This window comes from Odontesthes bonariensis, chromosome 5 (assembly GCF_027942865.1).
Source record: "Odontesthes bonariensis isolate fOdoBon6 chromosome 5, fOdoBon6.hap1, whole genome shotgun sequence".
NCBI lineage: Eukaryota > Metazoa > Chordata > Actinopteri > Atheriniformes > Atherinopsidae > Odontesthes > Odontesthes bonariensis.
In genome coordinates this window covers 1,038,163-1,064,135 of record NC_134510.1, presented here as the reverse complement: position 1 = coordinate 1,064,135, position 25,973 = coordinate 1,038,163, and the positions used below count along the sequence as shown (strand labels likewise).

Genomic DNA, 25,973 nt, shown 5'->3' with positions numbered 1-25,973 from the left:
AAGAGATGCCTCGGATTTCGGCTTAGTGGTTTCGTAACCGAGCTTGACCGTCGGAGCCCAGTCTACCGACTCAACGTCACCCAATTACCAAAGCGCTAGGGACGCCTAAAAAGTCACAATGAAGCCCATATTAGACTACCGGAAACTTAATAATCATTACTAAGTAAGTGAGTATTTAACAACACCCCAATGCGATATAAACACAGCCACAAAAACAAAGTTAGCAGTTAGCTAACATACCTCTGACGAAGTGGTCGCTGCACACACCGTGGTGAAGTTGGTTTGATATTGGATATTCGACAGATATTCACAATCAGGAAATAAGGTGTCTTTTTTTTTCAATACCTCCCAAGCCATGCGACCCAGTGACTCCAAACCAATGCAGAATAGTTCTCCTATGTAGTACCAACCACACACACCTTTTTTAAAGCCAATTGTATGCACATTCTATTTTATATGGGTTTTTTTTTTTAGGAAAAGCCATTATTTCCTATAGGGAATGGTCTCTATAAAATAGAATGTGTATACAATTGGCTTTAAAAAAGGTGTGTGCGGTTGGTCGGCTACTACATAGGAGAACTATTCTGCATTGGTTTGGAGTCACTAGGTCACAAGGCTTGGGAGTTATTGAAAAAAAGAGATTTATACCCGACTCACAGTTCACAGGCAGCTCACAGCTCACTCGCTCCCTCTCCCTCCCGGCTTTATTTTGAAGAAAGCGGGAGTTCATTCATTCTATACATAATTATTTTATTCTAATGGTGCACTGTTGAATGTTAAAATATTATTATTTTTGCACTATTGTTTAGGTTATCGTATTTTCCGCACTATAAGGCGCACTTAAAAGCCTATAATTTTCTCAAAAAACAAAAGTGCGCCTTATAACCCGGAGCGCTTTATATATGGATTTATTCTTGTTAGCTTACGGACCCCGAAGCGATTTTGTGTGGTACACGGCACTCTGTCAAAATGTTTTAGTAAGACTTTGGTAAACTACAAAGCCGCACCGCAGCATTACGGCTACAGTAGTCATGAGCGTAGCGGAGTAATATATATTGTGATTCACCATAATAATAACAAAATTGAACAGTGGGTTATTGAACAGAGAGCAGCGGGTAGAAGCGTCTCTACAGTCTCTATTTGACTGAAGGCAACAGCGTTAGCACGGGACATGAATATCAGTGTCAACAGGGCGTTCAAAGTTAAACTGCGAGCTGCGTGGGAGCAGTGGATGACAGAAGGCGAACACACATTCACCAAGGGGGGGAGACAGCGCCGGGCGACTTTCGCTACTATCTGCCAATGGATAGTGGATGCCTGGGCTAAGGTATCAGTCTCAACTGTGGTCCGAGCTTTCACGAAGGCCGTTGTTCAGCCGATTTGTGCTACTTGTCGAGAATTGCTACTTTGTGGTTTTGCGCATGCGCCGAGCCGATTTTATAAGTTTCGTTTTCGAATCATCACTGAACTGCCAGGTAACAGCAACGGCACTGTTTTGTTTCGCTTAATGCGCCTTATAGCCCGGTGCGCTTTATATATGAAAAAAGATCGAAAATAGACCATTCATTGACAGTGCGCTTTATAATCCAGTGCGCTCTATAGTGCGGAAAATACGGTATTTAAATGTTCTATTTGTGCACAGTTTCATACATTTTATCATAATTTTGCACTGTTTCGCACTGAATGTTAATTTATTGGCTGTTTGGGTTATTTGAATTTATTTAGAGTGAAAGAAAGAAAAATAAATGTTTCGCCTTGGAGACTTCTTGATTTTTAGCCTTATTCACAATGATTTGGGACGTGGTTTGGAACTTGTTTGTACATTCCGTGGCGCACACTCTGGGTGATTGATTCAAGTGACTCGAAAACCCGATTCATTTTAGTGAGTGACTCATACAAACTCGAGTATCCCATCACTATAACACACCCCTGTCACGTTAACAAGCCGCTGGATTTCTTTAAAAGAAAATCGACAGCAGGAGCACCGCCTGGTAAAGGCTGCGTCGGTTAACAGTCAAGCACAAACGGCCTCATACAAAGTTACATACAGAATCCCGCAATGCAACCACATGCTTTTCAGCTGTGGCATCTCTGAAAACAAAACACAGATCTCAGCTCAACATTGAGCATGACTTTAGAGTGGCAGTTTCAAACCTGCAACCACATTTTGAGAAGTTGTGCAAAACAGGCTCATTGCAGCCACTAATGCAGGGATACATTTTAGTTGTTTTTGTTTTTTGCACAGATTGCAAATGAAACACTTTTATTTTCTCTTTTTGAACTTTGTGTTATTTGATGTTATATTGTTATATATGATGTTATATTCAATAAAGTTGAAATGTAATTTGTCAATATTTTTGTTGGGGCGACAGGGGCAGGTGGGGCTTGGAAATCCCCACTTGTTCAAAGTGGGGAATGACCAAAAAAGTTTGAGAACCACTGGGTTAACCAGTCTGGGTGGGACCCATCTATTAGCAGCTTGTTCATTTGTGCTGCTAGGCATTCAGTGAGTCCTGTTAGTCTCTTTAGCCAGTAAGTGTGTCATGTCAGGGCCTGGTCCAGTCTAACTTCATACTTGAAACTCTTTCTTGGATGTCTGCCACTGTGATGGTCACTGGTTCCTGTTCTGGGAGATGTTTATGTTTATGCATTTGGCAGACGCTTTTATCCAAAGCGACTTCCAGGTAGGCAGGTAGGGTAAGGGGGTCTTGCCTAAGGACCCCTACTGGAAGTGGTACCTTTCATGCAGGGGCTTTGAACCCAGGTCACCTACATGAAAGGTGGCAATCTTACCACTACACTATCCAGTCCAGATTACTGCGATCAGCTCTCAGATCCACTAGCTCCTCCATAGTTTAGTCTCAGCCACGGGTGGGTCTATACTCATCTTATTACCCTGCCAGTGAGCGTACACTTTGGATGGTTCAGTGGAGATCATCCTATTCACTCTACTGGCTTCAGTTTCTCCAGTGTGCCCTCTCAGGCGGGTAACCAGAGCTGTTGTTTGGCTGTCTCTAGTGCCTCAGGTATGTATAGTTTTATTTTTTAGAGATATGCCTCTTCATTGTACCTTTCCGAGGCGGTGATAGCTGGCTAACGTCCCCCTTCCTGTGTTGCCTTGATCTTGGCCTCCAACCTACTGTTAGTGTTGGCGAGTACAGCCCCTTTCTGCTCCTTGTGTTGTTTATCTTGTAGCCATCTTGGATGGCCAAGCAGCTCTTTGCAGCTGTAGTCTCTGTGACAAACACACACATTTATATACACCTGATGTAACAGGAGAGGGTTAAGATCTGAAGGACTTGAATTGGATTAACTCATTGCGGCCTGAGATATTAGAGCTAAACTACTCAAGTGGGGTGTGGGTAATGCCAACGGAAGACAGTCTATTGAGGAGAATTGTGAGAAACTGTGTCAAAGGCAGCAGTCAGATCAAGGAGGATACTCAGTAAACCGGAGTCAGCAGCAACGAGGAGGTCGTTGGTTATTTTTAAGAGAGCACTTTCTATGCTGTGGTGGGGACGAAAACTAGACTGGAATTGTTCATGTGTGTGCATGACCTTGTGTTTGTGGACGTGTGTATTGGAGAAGAGACAAAATGACAGCTGTGGTGGTGAGGGCACAAGTTGGTGGCTGTTTCCATGTGCTCATGGAAGTGAAAAGTCATGTGTTTACCAGAGAACATACAACAATGGGGATGTGTAGCCCATGTGTTACCTGGAGATCTCTGGTGTCTTTGTCTGTGCAAGCATGTTTGCCACCATGTGAACATCAACTCAACTCAAATTAACCTTACTTTCTAAACATTATCACCATAAAACCGTAGAAAACACAGGTCAATACAATGCACTTTCAGAACAAAGGATGCCCTATGCTTAGCCATGTGGCACTAATGCTAATACTAATTCCTAGTGTTCATATTTGCCACAGTCCTTGGAAATGTTCAGTCCAGTTCAGAAGAAAAGATCTGGAAATGATCCTGTATCCACTCAAGGTCCAGACTTTGATGTAAATCCCTTGTGCTCTCTAAAAGAAGGATTCTGGTCACATCTTTTGGTGTTGTGTGACTGAGCGCTCAAGATAACTCTGGGTCATCTCTCCTTGGATTTTCATCTTTACACTCATCTTGGCTTGGTCAGCTGAGAAGGGGGTCCTTGCAGAATTTGTGTGCTGCAAGAGAGAAACATGAAGGATCAGACCACTTGTTGTGACAGCAAATTAAGCAGAGGTTAGCAAAGGTTTTTTGTTCCCCCTAATGCAGGAGAAGTAGCAGTGGAACCTCTGTCCTTGGGGGTCTGGCAGGAATAGAGAGGGGTGCAAGCAGCCTCAGTGATTATACTGAGTGGATCAGAAGCCTATACACACACATATATATACAGATATGGTCAGGGTTTAAATTGGGGCGGAGCACAGCTCCGTCTCCTCACTTCGGACGGACCGGCAAACGGAGCTCCGCTCCACCTGCTCCAGTGTTCATATTTAAAAAAATAATATATTTTTTTTAATGTGATTAAATTCATTTTTCAAGTCTTCTAAAAAATATTACAATTGTCAGGCAGGTTTGTCAATAATTATGCTGAAAATAAAAGCAAGTTTAGGTGAATTACAGCACTGTGCACATGCGCAGAGCCATGACATCAGAGTTAGCATTATTCAATCCAGCCAGGCAGGCAGTGCAACATGCTCGTCCGAGATTTCATTCTGAGTGAAACGAGTTTGCAGTTGGTAGCTGTCTGTGCTGTATCTTCGTGCTAGTTAAATATCACATCAGAATGTTTAAAAAAAAGAGTTGGCTGACTGATTGAACGAATGCCTGCTGCAACGTAGCTTTGCGTATGGAAACTAGCAAACTTGTCTCTTGCAGCCTGGATAGCGTGCTCGACTCCCAATCCTATGAGTTTGGCCAAAGTTATGAGGTCGCTAAACTTTGTTATTCGTTACAAATGAGTTATTCTACTGGAAAGGATGAGTGGTAGCCTACTTCAGCACACATGGTAAAGGGGTAAATGGCAGTGTTGGTAGGGTAGGCTTTTGAAAGACTTTTTTTTGCTTCGCTTGTTAATAACATCAGATGGATTCAGTGCCACAATGTGTTTAGGTAACTCAATTCTTTTTCATTCTGTACTGTAGCTCATGTTGATTTTAACTACATTCAAGTTTGTGAGCCAGTGCATAGTGGATCACCCCCACATACATTGGTATTTAACTTGATTTTTCTGTTCAGACACTGTAACTCTGACAATGAAGCGGACACTGAGGGACTTTTTCAGTGGGTATGTTGAGGTCATTTTGGCAACAACAAAAAAAAAAACAGCCATATTTAATACATTGGATTATAAATTCCTAAAACCTGTGTTTAGAATTGGTAACCATCATATTGTATGCATTTAACAGTACCACTGTCAGGAGCAGCAAAGGAGTAAGTGCAGGCCCAGCTGCTAAAATGTCTATTACTAGAAATTCAAAATGGTAGACATGGAGAAGATTAATTTTTTTCATGTATGAAAAGTGCAATTTTCCCAGTCATAATAAATACTTAGAATCTGATGGTGGTGGTGGTAAGTATTTGTGAAAAAGGTAAAAATTGTGAAAGGGCAGCATGAATTCTGGAATGAAACTGCTAAAATTATTACACGGTGCACCTTTAAAGTTATGTTATTGTTGTGATATGTGCATATGAGATAAGTAACTAATAAAGAACACATAATGTGAATTAACGGCGTGTTAGTAGCAGTGTATTCACATAGTAGAAATGTTTCGTGACATTGACCACTGCGAGTGAAGGGCTCCCCCACTTTACAAAAGCCAATTTAAACACTGGATATATATATATATATATATATATATATATATATATATATATATATATATATATATATATATATATATATATATATATATATATATATATATATATATATATATATATATATATATATATATATATATATATATGTAAGGTGGCTGGAACATGTATAAGAATAGGAATTATTTCAATGCTGTGCGTAATAATATTTGTTTCTTTTTGACACACTCTCACATGGAGACTAAAGCCCTATTCGGACGGGACTAGTTTAATGGGGGGACCTGGGGTAAAGTAATAATAACCGGGAAATCTAGTCCCGTCCGAACGCTCCATGTCAGTAAAGATAGCGGAGTATGTCGGTAAACTTTGCCGAGAATTCTACCTCCTGTGAAACGGTCCGGAGTATCTACCATAGGTAATACTAATCCCGTGCGAATGCGACCTTCGGCAATAAGTACGGAATATGTTGTCACATCCTTTTAAAGAGAGAAACAATTAGGTGTGTCTGTTTGCAAACATGGAGGTTCTGGATGAAGCGCTGCTTGCAAGCACGCATGTAGGCCTACCGATGACGTATTCCAAACCCATACGTCGAAAAATGAAGAGGCGCAAGAGATCAACCACCAGAGGCATGAAGCTTCTACTTGTTTTAGGTGATGTAGCCTATGTGCCCAGTAACTATTATGACGGTCCTGATGATGGACAATATAACCGGCTATTTCCCAAAGGATAATAATAACCTTTTCTATTTTTTTTTATTTTTTTTTACTTCAGCTGAAGCTTTATGCCCTGCCTCTCCGACGGCTGCTGTAATTCCCAGAGACACTTGTTTCTGGGACACAACAGTGCAGCATTTCAATGATGATGGCTGGTACCTGCATTTCAGGATGCCTAGAAATTCATTTCAACAACTCTGTGCTCACCTGTCCCCCATCATCCAGCCTCACATCACTACAATGAAAAGGCCTGTTCCCCTAGATAAAAGAGTTGGTCTCACACTGTACAAGTTGGCAAGCAATGTGGAATTCCATGATGTGGCCAACTTACTTGGAGTGGGTACTAGCACAGCGTGTGATATATTTTGGGAGGTGTGCAAGGCACTGTGCAAAATTAAAAAAAAAATACATCACCAGGCCAAGAAATGAGGGAGAAATGCAGGCCATCATTGACGGCTTTGAAAGAAAGTCAGGGTTCCCTATGTGTGGAGGCGCCCTAGATGGCACACACATACCCGTGATTGCACCATCCGCCTACCGCACAGACTACCATAACCGCAAGGGTTAGTATAGTGTGGTCCTCCAAGGCCTTGTGGACTCTGACTACAAGTTCCTGGACTATGATGATGGCTGGCCAGGCAAATGCCACGACTCTTTTGTATTTGAATTGTCCCACCTCTACAACAAGCTGGAAAATGGCACATTTTTCCCCAATGTGAAGACAGTGGTGAATGATGTTGAGATCCCTGTGGTAATTGTGGCCGACTCTGCTTATAGCCTGTCCGGCACCGTGATGAAACCCTACCCAGAGGGCACAGCAACAGGATCTCAGTGGTGCTTCAATGAGCATCTGAGTTGGGCACGCATACATGTCGAACATACATTTGGTCGTCTGAAGGGGAGATGGAGGTGTATAATGAAGAGGAATGACTCCAAAACCAGCAACCTCAAGTACATAGTCACAGCATGCATTGCCCTACACAACTTCTGTGAGAGGCACAACCTACTTAACCCACCACCATACACAGAAATGCTTCAACAGCCACAAGGACAACCCAATCCCAGGAACATCGGAAACAATGGAGGAGACATCCGGCGGGTGTTAGAAACCTTTATCAACCAGCTGCCATAAAGTAATGATACAAATACAAAAACATCCAACCCAATAGGGCTCTCACACAGAAATTGTCTGTCATTGTTTGTTGAATAACAAAAAATATAGCTTCTTTTACTGGTCTTCTGTAAGTGGTAAACAATGTGATAAAATAGAAAATGACGCTTAAGTTTCGTTGTGCAATCCTTTTTTTAAACTATACTTTACATTCAGGTAAAATAAGTATCCTGAGCAAAACTTTTGGTGAACAGTACTTTACATTAAGGTCAAAAATGAATAAATCTTCTGTTCTTTTATACTGTACAATACGTTTTGGTAATACTTATCATTCAGGTAAACAAACAAAAAAAGTCTTCTGCGTTTGTATACAATAATTTTGGAGCAGAATGCTTTACATTCAAGAAAAAAAACAACAAAAACATTTCCTTCAGTTTGGCTTTTCAATGTGTTGTGTTAAGAAGAATACTGTAACCAAAAATGTATCACTGAATTATCAATCACTGAAATGAATTAAAACAACAAATGTACACCAAGTACTCTTCTGTGTAGTTACATGTTACTTTTCCAACACTACAAACATTTAGCAAAGTGCAGGTACGTCATAACATGGAACATGCTTGTTACTAATATTTTAATAGGGGAATGTGGGATCACGTAAGGCAGAGGGGCCCTGAAGATGCTCAAGGTAGCTAGGAAAGGGGGGACCATATAATTGCGCACTTTGACTGGCAGGCATTGGCCGATACTGCATCATCTGCTCATGAACTCTCGCATCTCCCTTGCACGGCGCTCGTCAGCCTCCAACCGCCTCATTTCAAATTCCAGCCGACGCCTTTCCATGTCCATCGGTTCCTTTCCACCTCTTTCTCCCATTCCAGTCTTTCCTTTTCCAAACGCAAGTGCTCTGAATCTGCTGATGAGTCATGGCTGAGGATGCGGTCCAGACCCTTCTCCACCGCCTCCATGACTTGAGTCTTTTTACCCTTCCGTTTACGAGTGTCTGTGAAAAAGGAATGAAATACACAGAAATGTTACACATCATTCATATCCGAAGTTTAAAAGGACAGTGAATCTAGATTACATTTCACCTGCATGATATTCACAGACATGTCACAGACTGCCAGGTTAATGTCACGGCATAATACCCTGATGACTATTTCCAAACATTGTGCTTGCTGTTTCTCTGTGTGACTGTGTGCATTTCTGGGATGGTTGGGAGTGGGTTATCAGCTACTATAAACGTACTTACTATGGATGGATTGTGGTGATGGATCAGCAGCTGCACTTGAAGTACCGGAACTATCGTTTGGATCTGTTGTCTGCTCAAGGGTGTTGTCCTGACTGTTGGGTGCTGTGGGCATGAATACATTTTAGTACATTTTTACATGTAGCCATGTAAATTTAGGACATTCCATGCAATGACACACATGCTTATTTCTCTTATTTACTTTTTATTTTTCTTTAATTTATTTTCAACTGTGGTTTTCTCCTGTGTCCTTTATTTACTATCTCTTTTTTTAATGTATTACAAATCTAATTTCTGTTTTTTTTTACCTACATAAATCTATTAGGGTAGAGAGATTGGACTGCTTTGCAACCTGTAGTGATGAAGAGCTCTGGTGTGAGTGTGTGTAATGTATATGTTTGGTGTTTTTTGGGACCCCCTCGAAAACGAGATGCCTCATCTCAAGGGGTTATCCCTTAATAAAGAAATTGAAAATTTAATGCCCCATTGCTGATATTGCCTTCTTCTGTCCCATCATCATGGCGGCAAACGAAGTTGTTAGACTTACCTATTCATTACCTCATCATAACAACTCATCCCTCCCCTCTATTGCGCTCATCCAGCTCCTACTTGCACCAGTTGTATGCATGTCGCCTTTTATACCGATATAATTTCTCAGCCCAACTGGCAAATGGCCACTGTAGCGTTATTGGGCATTTATATATATATTAAATATAAGGATTTATAAGATGTTCTCACTGTCTCAATAAACCTTAAACCTCGAATTTAGGGCACCACCTTCTGTTGTTTTAACTTGTTTTAAGTTACAGTCCAGAGAGGGAAACTGTTAAAATCTTACGATCCTGGTATGTTAAATTAATAATCAATTAATAATCAGTCTCATATCTCGCTACTTTCGTGAAAGTTCTTGTTTGGTTGGACAGACATTACGTAAAGAAAGCATACGACACAATCTGTGATTATAACATATATATAGATATATGAACTATTTATTAAAATGATATGATCTTAGACATGAACCTTTAAACAAACAGGAGATGCATGGAATATGGGTGATTATATAAGACACTTAGTGAATGGAAAATAAAATATGGGGAATGGAGAGATACTGGATGTATTCAAATAGTTCAGGTTGGCTGACTATTTAACGCTAAATACTGACATTTCGGATTAATTTATCATTCTGTGAAAGCCTCGAGACATCCATCAAACCCACTTTAAGGTGAAAACGGGTCGGTCTTACTGTGCTGAAGTTCTGTTGAGTCAGCTCGGAAAAAGGCAGGTGGTGGCCACGCGGGGTCCGAGGGGATTTCTCTCGGTTCCGCTCTCTGGGCCTTCCTGGTTGTGGTGGCTGACTCTAGCGGACTTCTCAGCAGCTGCCTGGATGGTCGCTTATCTTCACCAGGAAACGGGAACGCTGGTGCCAAAGACTTCACTGTGCATGATTAAACTCGTTCGAGTGTCAGAGTTGGTCCGTTGCTTCTGTGATGAAGTGAACTTAAGTTCACAGAAGATTAATAAAAGGTTGCTTGAGTTGGCTTCTTGGTAGGAAAACTTCATTCTGTTCTTATCTTTGTTCGGGTCTTTCTTTCTCGTCTCCGGGGCCTCCCTTGGTTATGGAGGGCTTCATCCTCTCGTCTTTCCGCTCTCTCCTGAGACTCGGGAAACTCCCAAACTCTGGTGAGCTCTTCTTTTCTTCTCAAGTCATCTCCAAATCTCTCTGAGCAACTGTGATCTGCGTCCTGTTCTCAGCTCTGCTCTTTGTCTGCCCAAATCTGAGTCTGGTTTCGCGGGCTCCGGGTTTTGACTCTCGGAGGCGGGGCGTGACGTAAGCTTACACTACTCTTTCAGCCAATGATATGCCTGAACTGTGGGGACGTCTGCCTGTGTGTCTCTGTGTAAGACGATCTACTCAGCTTTTATGTGGGGATTTCTGGATAACAAAGAAACTCTTATTTCTCCATTACTCCGTCTCATAGAACATTTGTCTCTGTGATTCTGAAAACACCACAACTTGTTAAGATATGCAGATTAAAGATATAACATAGACTTGCAATATAAAGACATCAAAATAACACACAACATAATACAGATGATTATGACTTTCAAAGTTCAGATGGATATCTATAAAGTCGTGACATATGGATAGCGAACCACACAATGTTAATTTTCTGTGTTAACAATGGGGATACCAAACAAATACCAAATAGATACCGAAGGGAAATCGTTCAAAGTTAAATAGTTGCATATATCTTGTCCATTTTACTGAGTCCTCGGGGATTTAAATGTTCAACTAATCAACACTGCAGACCACTAGGGGGCAATGTGGTTCCATCGGCGAGTTGGGCATTTCCCAACAAGTTTATTTCTTCGTCAATATTTAAGCCAGAATCGTACAAATTGTCTCTATATGCGTCTTGTGATCAAGCTGGAAACCTGAAAGAAATTGTATACGGTTATCAAACACATTTAATATAGTTTCAAGATTCGACTAAAAGTGAGTCTTAGTGAAGTATTCTTAGTTCGTGTGTAACTTCGATTTATGGTCAAGATAAGATAGTACGGTGTCCCACTTTTCCAACAGAAAGATTCTTTGTTCCTTTTGAGCTTATTCCAATTTTATGGCAAGTGTCTGTTGTTTATTTCCACTCCCAAAAGCTTTTAAAGGGCCAAAGGTTGTTGTAAATTAGGCAGTTTTCTGTCTCTCTTTCCTTTGTGGTAAGAAAATGAAGATCTGGGTTTTATCCACATACGTAAACATCCCCCGATAGGAATGTTGGTATCGTCAGAGGCTGCAGACTTCTTAATCCACACACTGTGACTGCTACACCACGTTTGTTTGTTCTCTGTTAAATACATTTACAAAATGAGAGAAGTCGTCAGCCTCCCTCCTTACGCATCGTCAGCAGCACCACTCTGCTGATAAACTCAACAGTTGCATTGTTGTGCATTTGTTTATAACACGGGTGTAGCCTATTTCAATGCAAAATTACACGTGTGTGCGTTATACACAAACACACGTCCAAGCTATGCACTGCACACCGGGCCCATATCTGCACGATGTATAAAACCAACATTAACAACATCACCACAAAACAGACACTACATGGCCTCGGGTCCACTTACCGTCCGCTTCACAGTCCTCCTCCTCGGTGGTCCTGTTGTCAGCGTGGTCGTCGTCGGGGTTTGTGATCGGTCGGCATCCTACAATAGCACAGCTCGTTAATGGAGCTAATGGCTTGAGCTATCTACCAAAGCCGTTTAATTTCATGATGACAACATTTGTCTTACCCAAAACAGCATCCAATTCTTCGAAATAAGGCGACTTCACAGCAGCCGCGCCTGTCCGCCTGTTGTTTTTAACGCATTTGCGGTACTTCTTCTTCAAGTACTCCAGTCTTTCTTTACACCTGACCCAGTTGCCGAAATCCTCAACGCTAGGGCATTGCTTTAGTACTTCCAAATATATTTCCTCCCAAACCGTGTGGTTGTGCACCATGGCCTCAAACATTCTCTGAAAGTGACGGTCTCCCCACACAGATATTAACACCAGAGTCTCCTCTCTCGTCCAATTTCGGACTTTGGCTTGCTTCGACCTGGTCGGCGCCATGTCTGTTTACAGAAGTGAAATGAAGACGTGCATAGCATCCAGGATGTGACGGTTGTGCGTAACCAACAACTCCTCCCATGTTAGATGAATAGTACAGGGATTTCTTGTCCCGTCCGAATTGGTCATTTCTTCTCCCTGGCGTCGTCTGGTTAACCAACATTACCATACGTCCCCCCATTGAACTAGTCCCATCCGAATAGTGCTTTACTCAAAACAAGATTAAATGCTTTGAAAGAACATGATGCAAAACCTGAGCCATCCACATGAGTCTCACAAGATTAATTTGGATTCAGTAATAATTCCAAAAGCCTCTAAATGACATACACAATTTGAGCTCAGGACAGTATCGACACACGGAATGTTTAATTACAATAACCACTGACAATCAAATTTATCATGATACAATTTGAATTGATTAATTCAAATCACCCCTTCCTCTGTTACTCTCAGAGATAGATAATTGGTGCTGACAGAAATATTGTAATTACATCAAATGAAGCTCTTGTAGTAGAAATGAATGATGTATTAGTTTCAATGGGATTGAAAAGACTTCTTTGTCCTCGAAAAGCCACTTTTCTCTGCATCAATTAGATAATAATTTTTCTGATTCCTCTTTCTTTCCAAGCATGGCTTAATGTATTATTTATAAACTGCTATAATGACATCTACACTCAAATTCCAATGATAACACAATCCATCTTAAAAAACCTCTAAGCAGGACATTCCAAGAAGAAAAAAGAAGGAAAACAGGGAAAAAACCCTGACACCCTGCTTACATTGACAGCCCAGCCAATAACTGCATTTGGTGTGAAATAGAAAACAATGGGCCTCATGCAAGAACATTTTCGTATTCTTATTCTAAATTTCTCTCGTACTAAAGGTACGAGGTCTACTAAAGGTCTCGTACGAACACGCCACGTCAGATTCAACAAACGCTCTTAACTTCAGAAAAAGTGTGTAAATGACCTGCGTAAATGATGAATGCCACCCGTGCGTATTTAAGTGCACGTGCACGAGGATAGTAAATTTGCATACTCCACACCCAAAATAATACCATATAAGGATACACTTCCTCTCTCCTGTGCCAGGAAGTGTTGAGTCATGAGAATGTCATCAAGGCGTAAAAAGAACAACTTTACGGGCTCTGAGACTGAAGTGTCACACCCAGGGAAACCTTGTAAAAAACTCCAGCAGGGGCGGGGGCTTGGTGTTCGGAACCATGGGGTTTTCTTTGGCAGGCTTAACTTGGTTGACGTGGAACGTGGGGCGCACTCTGAGGGATCGGGGCAGACGTAGGCGGATGGCGGCTGGATTAATGACCTTTGTGATGCTGAATGGACCCACAAACCGCGGTGCCAGCTTCTTACTGGGAACTTTCAGGTGGAGGTCTCGGGCCGAGAGCCAGATTTTCTGCCCAGGTTGATAGTCGGGTGCAGGGCGACGCTTGCGGTCGGCGGCCTTCTTGACCCGGTCCCCCTGGCGGGTGAGAATCTGACGAGCTGCGGCCCAGATGCGTCGGCAACGGCAAACCAGAGCGTGGGCGGAGGGAACTGAAACCTCACGCTCAGCATCAGGGAACACGGGAGGCTGGTACCCATAAACGCATTTGAAGGGGGAGAAACCTGTGGCGGAGGTGGGCAGAGAATTGTGGGCGAACTCCACCCAGACCAGGTGACTGCTCCACGATGTCGGGTTCTGTGACACCAAGCACCGGAGGCCGGTTTCCAGCTGCTGGTTAAGGCGTTCGGTCTGGCCGTTGGCCTCCGGGTGGTATCCTGAGGTCAGGCTGACTGAAGCACCGATGAGCCGGCAGAATTCTCTCCAGAACCAGGAGACGAACTGGGGCCTCCGGTCTGAAACAATGTCTTTGGGGAACCCGTGGATTCTAAAAACATGTTGCATCATAATACTTGCCATTTCTTTGGCAGTAGGTAACTTAGGCAAAGCTGTAAAGTGTGTCATTTTAGAAAAACGGTCCACCACGGTCAGAACCGTGGTGTTACCTTCTGAGACCGGGAGCCCCGTGACAAAATCCAAAGAGATTTTCGACCACGGTCTGGAGGGAATCGGTAGAGGGTCCTGCGTACCCCGGGTGCAGACCGAACAAGCCTCGATGTACTCCCGGACCTCCGGCTCTATTGATGGCCACCAGAACCGCTGGGAGATGGCAAACATAGTTCTCCGAACTCCCGGATGGCAGGTGAGTAGCGAGGTGTGGGCCCAATGAATCACCTGTGGGCGCAGATTAACCGGGACAAATAAACAATTATCTGGGCAACTACTAGGTGGAGGCGTCTCACCGTTTTCTTCTTTCACCTCCTTTTCTATCTGCCAAGTAACCGCTCCAACCACACAGTTCAGTGGAAGGATGGATTCAGGTTCCTTGGCAGCAGGCGCAGGGTCGTAGATGCATGACAGGGCTCCTCTCTCCGCCGAGCTCAGCCGTCGGGAAAGGAAGGCGCACGGGTGCATCTTGCCGTCAGACTCTGATCTCTGGGAGAGGACTCCCCCGATGCCCTCACTGGAAGCGTCCACCTCCACTATGAACTGGCGCTGTGGATCAGGTAAGGTGAGGATGGGTGTGGTGGTGAAAAGGTGCTTAAGGCATTGGAACGCCTCTTCTTCCTTTGACCCCCAGTGGAAACGAACCAGAGGTGAGGTGAGGGCGTGAAAAGGGGCAACAATACCGCCTGTAGAAATTAGCAAAGCCCAGGAACTGTTGAACCTTTTTGCGGTTTTCTGGGGTTGGCCACTCGGCCACAGCACTGATCTTGGTAGGATCCATCTGGACCTTACCGGGAGATATGATGAAACCTAAAAAAGTGGTGGTGTTAACATGAAATTCACTCTTTTCAGCTTTTACATATAAATGATTATCAAGCAGACGTTTAAGTACTTGGCTGACATGATGCTTGTGAGTAACCAGATCTGGGGAATAAATCAAAATATCGTCAAGATATACATAAACAAAGTGATCAAGGAAGTCTCTGAGAACGTCATTAATCATGGCCTGGAAGACTGCAGGAGCATTGGTGAGTCCGAAGGGCATGACGAGGTATTCACAAGGATTTTTTAAGGTAATGTCATTAAGTGGGCTGTAATCAATGCAGGGTCTTAGTGAACCGTCCTTTTTATCTACAAAGAAAAATCCTGCTCCAGCAGGAGATGAGGACGGACGGATGAGTCCCGCCTTAAATGATGACTCGATGTAATCCCTCATGGACTGTTGCTCAGGTCTTGATAGTGAGTACAGTCGCCCCTTGGGAATAGTAGCTCCAGGGATGAGGTCAATGGCACAATCGTAGGGCCGATGTGGGGGAAGAGAAGTGGCCTTGTCCTTGTTGAAGACGTCTTTAAAGGTGGTGGTAGCAGGTGGCAATCGAGGTTAGGTCTGGAGGCTGGAACTCTGTGACAGGAACAGAAACAGTGTTTACAGCAGCGTGAACCGGTCTTCCAGACTTAGTTCACAGACACCTTCCCTCACAGTCTCCTCCCCATCCCAAAATTTTGCCCGAAGGCCAGTCAATGTGTGGGTTATGTTTGGTGAGCCATGGGTGTCCCAAAACCAGAGTGCGAGAAGGTGAATGGAACAGGTAAAACTGAATCTTTTCATGATGATTTTCTGTGACCAAGGTTACCGGTTCTGTGACATGAGTAATGGAAAAGAGAGATTTTCCATCCAAGGCACTAGCTTTTATGGGTTGCATGAGCAATTCGGTTTTTAGTCTCTGTTTTTCAGCTACATCCCAATCCATGAGACTTTCATCAGCCCCAGAGTCAATTAGAATCTCCAGGTTGAGGGTGGTGTTTCTGTGTGTTACCTTGACAAAAAACGGTTTGCGTGGCGTGGAGCTTGAAACAACAGAATCCCTTTTCACCTGAGATGGTCGGATCGGGCATGAGGTGACACGATGTCCTGTTTCCCCACAGTTAAAAACACCGTCCTTCCCTGAAGCGGCGGAGTGGGCTGAGCTCTGCCCAGCTGCATGGGTTCCTCTCCTCCTGCAGGAGCAAAGTGTGAGGATGATTGGATGGAGATCCGCGTGTGGGTGACCATGGGGAAGGACGAGAGGGTTGAAGATATCCAAGCGATCGTTGGTGTTCTCCCCGGTGAACCTTTAACTCCTGAAGTCGATTGTCCGTCCGGACAGCGAGGGCGATGAGCGAATCCAAGTCTGCAGGTAGGATAAAGAACTGATCAGCAACAGAGATACAACTCGCTTTATGAGACCACTGAAAGGCACACCAGCTTATTGGGAAAAAACACTTAGAGATGCCATGCCATGGTCAGACACTTAGGAAAACCAAACTCTTTTCCTCACATTTCACTGAAATAAGGTGGCCTGAGGTCATTGAGGCAATAAAGGCCCAACGAGGTAAAGAAGTGGACTTTTCACAACTTGACTGGAATACAAAATGTGAGATCCTCAGAAGTAATCCAGTTAGTCATGAGACTGTACTACTTTTAGAGGTCTAGACGCTGACCCTGAGGTCCATAGAATCAGTAGAAAGCAGAGTCCACAGCAGAAACCACTCTAAATCATGCAAGAGAGGCAATGTAATCTGCAGGTTTGGGTTCCTAAAACTACCTGTGGACCACACCATGATCACTTTCCCAAATCTCAGAGACCAAGAGGAGATGCTGGGAGCCTCGAATGCCAACATGGACATCCAATTTGTGATGGACGACTACAGTTGTTTGGCCTGCATGACGTCCTATGTGTCCAAGCTAGAGTATGAGATGACAGAGTTTCCTGATGGAGTCATTTGTCAAATTAAAAAAACCAAAGTGAATGACAAAGATAAAATGAAGCAGATAATACAGGCGTACGTCAAACACAGAGAGGTCAGTGCTCAGGAGTCTGTAGCACGAACGTGCAGCCTGCCCATGAAAAAGTGCTCCCGCAATGTTTTATTCATACAGTCTGACGACGAAGGTGTGAGGAAAAGAGCAGTTGGCAAAAAACTGCTGTAATTAGATGTACTTGCTTTTCATTTTTTGAGAGACTGCTTAAGCTGTATTTTCCACACAGGTCAAATGATGATCTGAAAGATGACAAATCTTATGAGAGCTTTTACAGCTATTGTTCTAAACATTCCTGAACATTCCTGATTATCAGTTTGAGAGGTGTGTCCCGGCTTGGTCGCCGCTGGCAGATATATAGATAACCCTCTGATAGGAGTTTTCTGTAAATAAGAAAGAAATCAGCGAAGCAGGACAACTGTTGCTCATTCTCCATTCATCTGGATTATATTTATTCACACATTCATTTTAACTTTTTCACTGCAACCATAAATTATCTCTGTTATTTTAGATAGATAGATAGATAGATAGATAGATACGTTATTGATCCCGAAGGAAATTCAAGCATCCAGTAGCAGACATAATAAAACAGTAAAAATGTTTATACAATAATAAACACTTTAAAAACAATCTAAGAATTTAAAAAAACTGTTTAAGAATATAAAATATAAAAATATAAAGTGACCAGTGAAGTGAAATATAAAGTGATCAGTGAAATACAGAAGTGCCAACACTGAGAGCTGTTGTACAGCCTGATGGCCAGAGGAACAAAAGAGTTTTTGAGTCTGTTGGTGGAGCAGGATTGAGACAGCAGTCTGCCACTGAATACATTCCTCTGATGTCCTCTGCCTGATGAAGGTGTTGTTCAGAGGGTGGTGGGCGTTGTCCAGTATGGACAGCAGTTTGTCCAGGGTCCTTCTCTCTGCCACTGTCACCAGAGAGTCCAGCTCTGTGCCCACCACTGAGCCAGCTCTCCTCACCAGTCTGTCCAGTCGGGCAGAGTCCCTCTTCTTGCTGCTACCTCCCCAGCAAACCACAGCGTAGAAGAGGACACTGGCCACCACAGACTGGTAGAACAGCTGCAGCAGTTTTTTGCAGATGTTGAAGGACCCCAGCCTTCTCAGGAAGTACAGACGGCTCTGTCCTTTCCTCTGTACAGAGTCTATGTTAGCTGTCCAGTCCAACCTGTCATCCAGCTGCAGCCCCAGATATTTGTATGTCCTGACCACCTCCACATCGACCCCCTCGATGGACACAGGTTGGAGCTGTGGTTTCTTCCTTCTGAAGTCCACCACCATCTCCTTAGTCTTGGAGGTGTTCAGCTGTAGGCGGTTGGACTTGCACCACCCCACAAAGTGCTCCACCAGGCTCCTGTACTCCCCCTCCCGTCCATCCTTGATACAGCCAACTATCGCAGTGTCATCGGTGTATTTCTGCGTCTGGCAGAGCCCAGAGTTGTACTGGAAGTCATTTGTGTACAAGGTGAAGAGGACGGGAGAGAGCACAGTCCCCTGTGGTGCTCCGGTGCTGCTGACCACAGTGTCCGACGTGCAGTTCTTCAGTCTGACGTACTGTGGTCTCTCTGTGAGGTAGTCTATGATCCATCTCACCAGGTGTGAGTCCACCCTCATCTCTGTCAGCTTGTCTCTCAGCAGGAGGGGCTGGATGGTGTTGAAGGCACTAGAGAAATAAAAAAAACATGATTCTCACAGCAGCGCTCTCCTTGTCCAGATGAGAGTAAGCTCTGTGCAGCAGATAGAGGATGGCATCCTCCACGCCCACCTTCTGCTGGTATCCAAACTGCAGTGGATCCTGTGCGTGGTGGACCTGGGGTCTGAGGAGATGGAGCAGCAGCCGTTCGAAGGTCTTCATAATGTGGGATGTTAGTGCAACTGGTCTGAAGTCACCCGGCTCCCTGGGATGTTTCATCTTGGGAACAGGGATGAGACACAAAGTCTTCCAGAGCACAGGGACCCTCCCCAGATGAAGGCTCAGGTTGAACACACGCTGAAGCGGCTCCCGCAGTTCAGCAGAACAGGCCTTGAGCATCCTTGGACACACTTTGTCTGGGCCCGCTGCTTTCCCTGGGCGCAGCTTCCTCAGCTCTCTGCTCACCTGCTCCTTGGTGATAGTGAAGGGGAGGGGGGTTGAAATGTCTGTGGGTGTGGCAGGTGGGTGTGTTCTGCCGTCTGAGGTGATGATGGTCGTGATGGGGGTGTGAAGTGGGCAGTCACTGGCTGTGGGAGCTGGAGAATCAAACCTGTTAAAAAACAGGTTTAGATGGTTTGCTCTCCCAGCATCCCCCTCTTCTGTGCTGCTGCCCTTCTTCTTGCAGCCTGTGATGGTTTTCATGCCATCCCAGACCTCCCTCATGTTGTTCCGCTGCAGCTTCTGTTCCACCTTCCTTCTGTATTCCTCCTTTGCCTCTCTCAGCCGGACCTTGAGTTCCCCCTGTACGCGCTTCAGCTCGTCTCTGTCACCATCCTTGAATGCCCTTTTCTTCCTGTTAAGGATGTCCTTGACATCACTGGTGATCCAGGGCTTGTTGTTCGGGAAGCAGCGTACAGTTTTAATGGGAACCACAATGTTCATGCAGAAGTTCAGGTTGTCAGTAGTGCAGTGGCTGACCCCCTCAATGTCCTCACCATGTGCGTCCTGCAGGACGTTCCAGTCAGAAGATTCAAAGCAGTCCCTCAGAGCCTCAGCTGCCTCAGGAGACCATTTCCTGAAGGAGCGTGTGGTTGTGGACTGTCTCTGGATCTTTGGCTTGTAGTGTGGTGTGATCAGGAACAGGTTTTGGTCAGACTTTCCCAGTGGGGGCAGAGGAGTGGCCGTGTAAGCTTCCTTCATGTTGGCATACAGGAGGTCTAAAGTCCTGTTCTTCCTGGTGGGGCAGCTTACAAACTGGTGAAAGTCTGGTAGTGTGGTGTCCAGTGTGATGTGGTTAAAGTCCCCAGAGATGGCGATGAATGCGTCTGGGTGTTGTGTTTGCAGCCTGGATACGGTGTCGTGGATGACGTCACACGCGGGATGAGTCCACGGAGGAACGTAAACACAAACAACAATGGCGTGGGAAAACTCTCTGGGCATGTAATACGGTCTGAGTCCTACCGCCAGCAACTCGATGTCTCTGTTGCACTCAGTCTCCTTCACCGTAACATGTCCCGGGTTGCACCATCTGTTGTTAATAAACAGTGAGAGACCCCCACCTTTGCGTTTGCCGCTGCGTCTGTCCCTGTCCGCTCTCACCGTTGTGAATCCAGGTACATCCGCATTAGCATCTGGTGTGTTCTGGGTGAGCCAAGTTTCAGAGAAACACAGTAAAGTGCTCTCTCTGAATGTCCTGCCGGTCCTCACGAGGGCAGCCAGCTCGTCCGTCTTGTTGGTCAGACAGTTAACATTTCCCATGATAAACGAGGGAACCGGGGGCTTGTATTTCCACCGCTTAGCCGCGAGCCTAGCCTTCACCTTCGCGCCGGCTCTGCGGCCTCGTCACCTCCTCCTCAGCTCCTCAGGTATGGGATGAACAATGCCGGCTCGTCCCGCTGTTTGGAGTGCAAGCAGCTTCTCCCTTGAATAAAAAAGGTGTCCGCTGCTGTGTTGCCGATAAAAAGAAATCATATCCATAGGATATATATAAAGTACTACACAGCAAGTGCAAAAAAACCTAAAAAAAAGCAAGACAAAAACACACTTTAAATGCTAAAACTACACTACATGTACGGAGCTACTGGATCAGCGTCCTGCTCACGCTGGAGCCGGAAGTGAGACTTTAAAGCTGCAGTCGGCAGGTTCCCCCTCTGTGGACGAGGTTGTGCACGTGAGTTCACACCAGTGTGAGCGCACACAAGCTGGGGCAGACTCACGCTCAGCAGCGTGTGAACAAGCTGTGATTGACAGGTAGGATTCCTCCACCCTAAAGGCTGATTCATACTCGGCGCAAACGCGCAACTGTTCTGGCTCGAGAACCATTAATGATGTCATCGAAAGCGCCAGCCCCTTCACAGTTCCTTCAGCTCATAAGCGCAGTTTGCGCCGAGAATGCGTCACATTTGCAGTTCTCTCCAGACCAGCGAGCGTCACTGTTGAGGAAACAAGCTGAAAAGCACACAAAGAAAGCATACACAATGCCACCTGTGGTGTCACGTCAGCAGAGGCTGGCACATCTGATGAGGAATGAATTTACTCTGGGTGTAGAACTGTATATGTATCTCAGAGCTAAGCGGCTGCGGCAAAAACAGAAGAGATGGTGGAATGTTCGTCCTTTGCAACAAGACGAACTTTGTCAAACGTTGTCCCAGTGTAACTTCATAGACGTGTCGTACAGATGTTTGTAGAGGCGCACCCTCTCGGTCACCGCGGTCTCTGCAGTGTTCATTTTTTCTTTTTCTTGGTCAGCTGTTTCCGGTTGAGCGCGCGCAAAGTCAGAAAAAAAGTTGTGTGCGCGCCCTTGCGCCGCGCGAGGATTTTCTAGCTTGCGAAGGGGGGCGTGGCGGAATTTTGGGACACGTTACCGTTTGCGCCATTTGCGACCAGATAGTATGAGCGAGGTTGCGCCGAGTATGAATCAGCCTTAACTTGATTGGTTAAAAACAGCCGGGAGCGCTCGGTTTTTGCAAGCATGATTACAGGCTTCAGAGGGAGCTACAGATTTCGTTATTTTTCCTAAACAGCCTATTTAATATTCTACTTCCAGAATCCCATGACAGTTCAAGCTAATATGACTTAAAAAAAGTTGCCGACTGCCGCTTTAATGCAGATTTTGTCTGCATTAAAGCGCTAGGATTAACCATTTTAGACAACATTCACATTAAATGTCTATTTTTACATATTTCCAAGAAATACACTTATCAACATTTGTATTAATCCAAAGATAAACATTTCCCTTTCTATCATGTCATCTGTCTATCATCAATAATGTATGCACTTCACCCTTACACACATCATCTCTGTGCTCTCATTGAAAGTATTATTTTCATATAACTGCATATAAAATGAAGGCTAGCCGCAAATTCAACATGGCAGACTCACCAGGTGTTGGCAATCGCTCATCAACCATCCAGATCCACATATAAGGCGCTCCTGCCTGGGGCTTTACCGGTTCATCGGCAAGCTGCATGCATTAGCTCTCGCTTGTTGGTCAACCCCACAGGATTATCGTGTCTGACTCGGATTCTGACGCCGCTCAGAGGCCTCCGAGCCGTCATTCTGGCATTTCCAAACCTGCTTTCCCCGCGCCCGGCTCGCTCCTCTCTCTGCTGCCGGCTCTTCAGCATTTGTTCTCCGGTCCAAGGGCATCCGCCCAGCCGATGGCCTCGGCTCCGATCAGCTCGCTTCTTTGGCAGAGCTTCTCCAAACCGGCGATTCATCCACTCCTTCCCCACCCACAGCTGGTAAGGTCCAAGAAGCGATCCCCGCCTCCGGCTAAGCGAAGCCGAGGCCGTCCCCGTCCCTGCGGTTCCTCCGCTCCAGCTTCGGGGCCCACCTCAGCCGCGAGCCGCTCAGATTATTCCACCCCGGTTGGTTCTCCGCTGGCTTCGACTTCTGCCCTCCCCCCGCTCCTCGCTTCCCGGTCTTCAGCTCTGCCTCCCCTGGACGCCCAGCAGCTCACGGCAGCTCTCATCTCCTCCATGGATATATTGCAACAATCCATCGCAGCTCTCTCCACAACACCTCCTGCCCGCCGCAGCAGCTAGCCGCGCAGCCCCAGCTAGCCGCACAGCCCCCCTCCGACTTCTTCGGAGCAGCCGAATCAACAGGCTTCTCAACTTCTCCAGGGTGCGTTTTCCCTCGCCGAAGCTCGCCCCGGCTCAGCATAGGGTAAGATGCGGGACTCTGTCTCCGTTGTTTTAACATGCCTCACCTGGTCTCCCTGTTTGCTTCCCCATGCTCTCATGCTAGGCCGTCGGCCACAGTAGCGCCCTCTGTCCCTCCATTCCGTTAAGCCGGCCCCCTCCAGCTGATCACCGTGCAGGTAACAGCCCGGCTAGCTCAGTCGGTAGAGCATGAGACAGGTAATCTCAGGGTCGTGGGTTTGAGCCCTACGTTGGGCGTAGCTGTACAATCAACAGATGTTTGCACTTAAGTCAAAGTTCAGCTCTGTTACCACCATCACAGCATCCTCAGTGGTGCCTCTTTGAATGATCAAATAAAAAATGATGTCTTGCTAACCAGGACCATTTATTTCTTAGTCTAACGAAATGATGTTGCAGCCAAGAACTGACCAAACTGTTTGGGTAAGGCGCTGTTAACACATGATCAGCATGTAAAGATGTTGGTGACACCATGTTTCATAAGTGTTGCAGCTCAACTATGATAGAGTATTAACTTGTAATGATATTGACTAAATCAGACCAGGAAGAGAAAAGATGACCGGAATATTGATAACGATGGAACTGACTATGATGTTGACTCTGATGTGAAAACAGTCGTGTACGTTTTAAGTGAGAAATGCAGGCGTATTTTTCTCTTGCTGTCTGGAAGGCAGAACTTTACAATTGGAGGAAATGTTCGCATTACCTCAAACGGTCTTCACATTGCATTTCCCACAAGGGAAGTCAGGGCTGTGCTGTGACACAATACGTTTGGTATGCGGATATGTTGCAGACCACATAAAGAGTCCTTCAGCGTGGCGACATGTACACAGCTACACCACTGCATTCAAATGTATAGAGGAGCTCCTCGAACAGCTAGCTGCGATTGTGAGTGCAGCCTTGAGATGAAATGGCTGTCACTGGGGCTGCTGTTGGCATTGTTAGGATTATGGCTGCAGCACATTTGTTTTAGTGTTCATGACATGCAACAGCTCGATGCAAAGCGACGGCTGCTGCAATGCAGCATTAAAGCTGCCGTGTCTGGAGCAGCATAAACTGTTACAGCTTGACATAACCACAGCAGTAGCCATCACAGCGAGTGACTGCGCTCACATACTTGCTCTGCTCTGCTGTACCCTGCTGTGCCCTGCCCTGCTGTGCTCTGCCCGGTTCTGCTCTGCTGTGCCCGGCTCTGCTCTGTGTGCCCAGCTCTGCAGTGCCCTGCTGAAATATTGTTTTTAAAAGATTTTAGCCACTCGGAGCTGTTAATATTTGAATAAGTAAATGGGTCCTTTCGTGTAGCAGCTGATCTGCTGGCTCTACTTTGTCTTTCAGCGGCTCGTGTTTTGCATCCATGTCAGTGGTTGCAGGGTTGCTAACCTTTGCTTTGAATTTTCCCCTTTTGTAAAGGACGAAAACACGTTTTACATTTAATAGTTTATTTAGGCTCTCCTGCATAGCTTGACCAGCGACGTTTCAAGCTCCCTTATATTCGATCCCTCCCAGCTGGCTTTAACTTCCATGCAAAACTCTATCATCTGGGCTCATGCCCAAGTCTGTTCTCTAACCATGCCATTAAGCTCCTCCTGAAGGGCATGGCTAAGCACGCCCCTCCCCAGCTCAATGGCAGAAAACCCATCACTTTTCTATTCTTAAGAGCCTTCTTTTAACCCTGAGGTCGTCCCCCTTTTCTTCGTACCTCAAGCACTCCTGTCAAGCGTATTCTCTTGGTCTTCTACGGACTCCTTAGGGTAGGCAAGTTCACATCTCAGGGCGTCTTTAACCCGTCAGTAGATCTGATGCCCGACGACTTGGTTTTGTTCCCGATCACTTTGACCTCCACCTCAAACATTCTAAGGGCAAAGGCCCTGCCGTCATCTCCATAGCCTGTCTCGGCGGCCCGTTTTGTCCCTTCCTAACCATGATTTAATTTGCTGACAAACGCCATAAGCTCCGCCCCTTCATTGGCCCCTCGTTTCTCACTCCCGACGGCTCCCCCATGACTGCAGCATGGTTCATCAGGTTCCCTAGGAAATCCCTGGCTCTAGCTGGCCTTTCCCCTCTCCAATACTCCGGACATTAGTTTCGGATTGGGGCAGCTACCTCCGCAGCCGTCCAGGGTGTTCCTGAGGCATCTCTCCAACAGCTCGGTTGCTGGTCTTCGGCAGCCTACTCCTCCTACATCCGTCCAGACCTTCAATCCGTGCTCGCTGCTCAGTGCTCGCTCAGCTTATAGGTAAGCTCTCGCAACTACTGGTGGTGGAGTCTTTCATCTCTAATTGTCGCTTCTCTCTCTCTGGCAGCACTATCTCTTTGGCAGAAAAAGGGGGCTTTCGATCTCTATGGCAAATCAAGTGAGCTCACTCTCCCCGTTCTCTCACTTCCCCTGCAGCCCAGGCGGGCTCACTGTTCCTGCCGCAGCCCAGGCGGGCTCACTCTCTCTTTCTCTCTGTCCGCAGGCAGCCCAGGCGGGCTCACTCTTACGTTCTCTCTCTCCGCAGGCAGCCCAGGCTGGCTCACTCTCCCTTTCTCTCTCTCCTCAGGCAGCCCAGGCGGGCTCAGTCTGCCGCAGCCCAGGCGGGCTCACTCTCTCGTTCTCTCCCTCAGGCAGCCCAGGCAAGCTCAGTCTACCGCAGCCTAGGCGGGATCACTCTCCCGTTCTCTCTCTCCTCAGGCAGCCCAGGCGGGCTCAGAATACCACAGCTCAGGCGGGCTCAATCTACCGCAGCCTAGGCGGGCTCACTCTCCCGTTCTCTCCCTCCTCAGGCAGCCCAGGCAGGCTCACTCTCTCGTTCTCTCCCTCAGGCAGCCCAGGCAGGCTCACTCTCTCGTTCTCTCTCTCCTCAGGCAGCCCAGGCGGGCTCTCT

At 45.8% G+C, this 25,973-nt stretch overlaps 1 non-coding gene across 1 annotated transcript; it reads left to right on the top strand.

Annotated features, from left to right (window-relative positions):
• Positions 1 to 23,273: 23,273 nt before the first annotated feature.
• On the top strand, positions 23,274 to 23,346 carry trnat-ggu (transfer RNA threonine (anticodon GGU)). The gene has a single exon. It is a non-coding gene; the product is annotated as a tRNA-Thr (tRNA).
• The last annotated feature ends 2,627 nt before the right edge of the window (positions 23,347 to 25,973 follow it).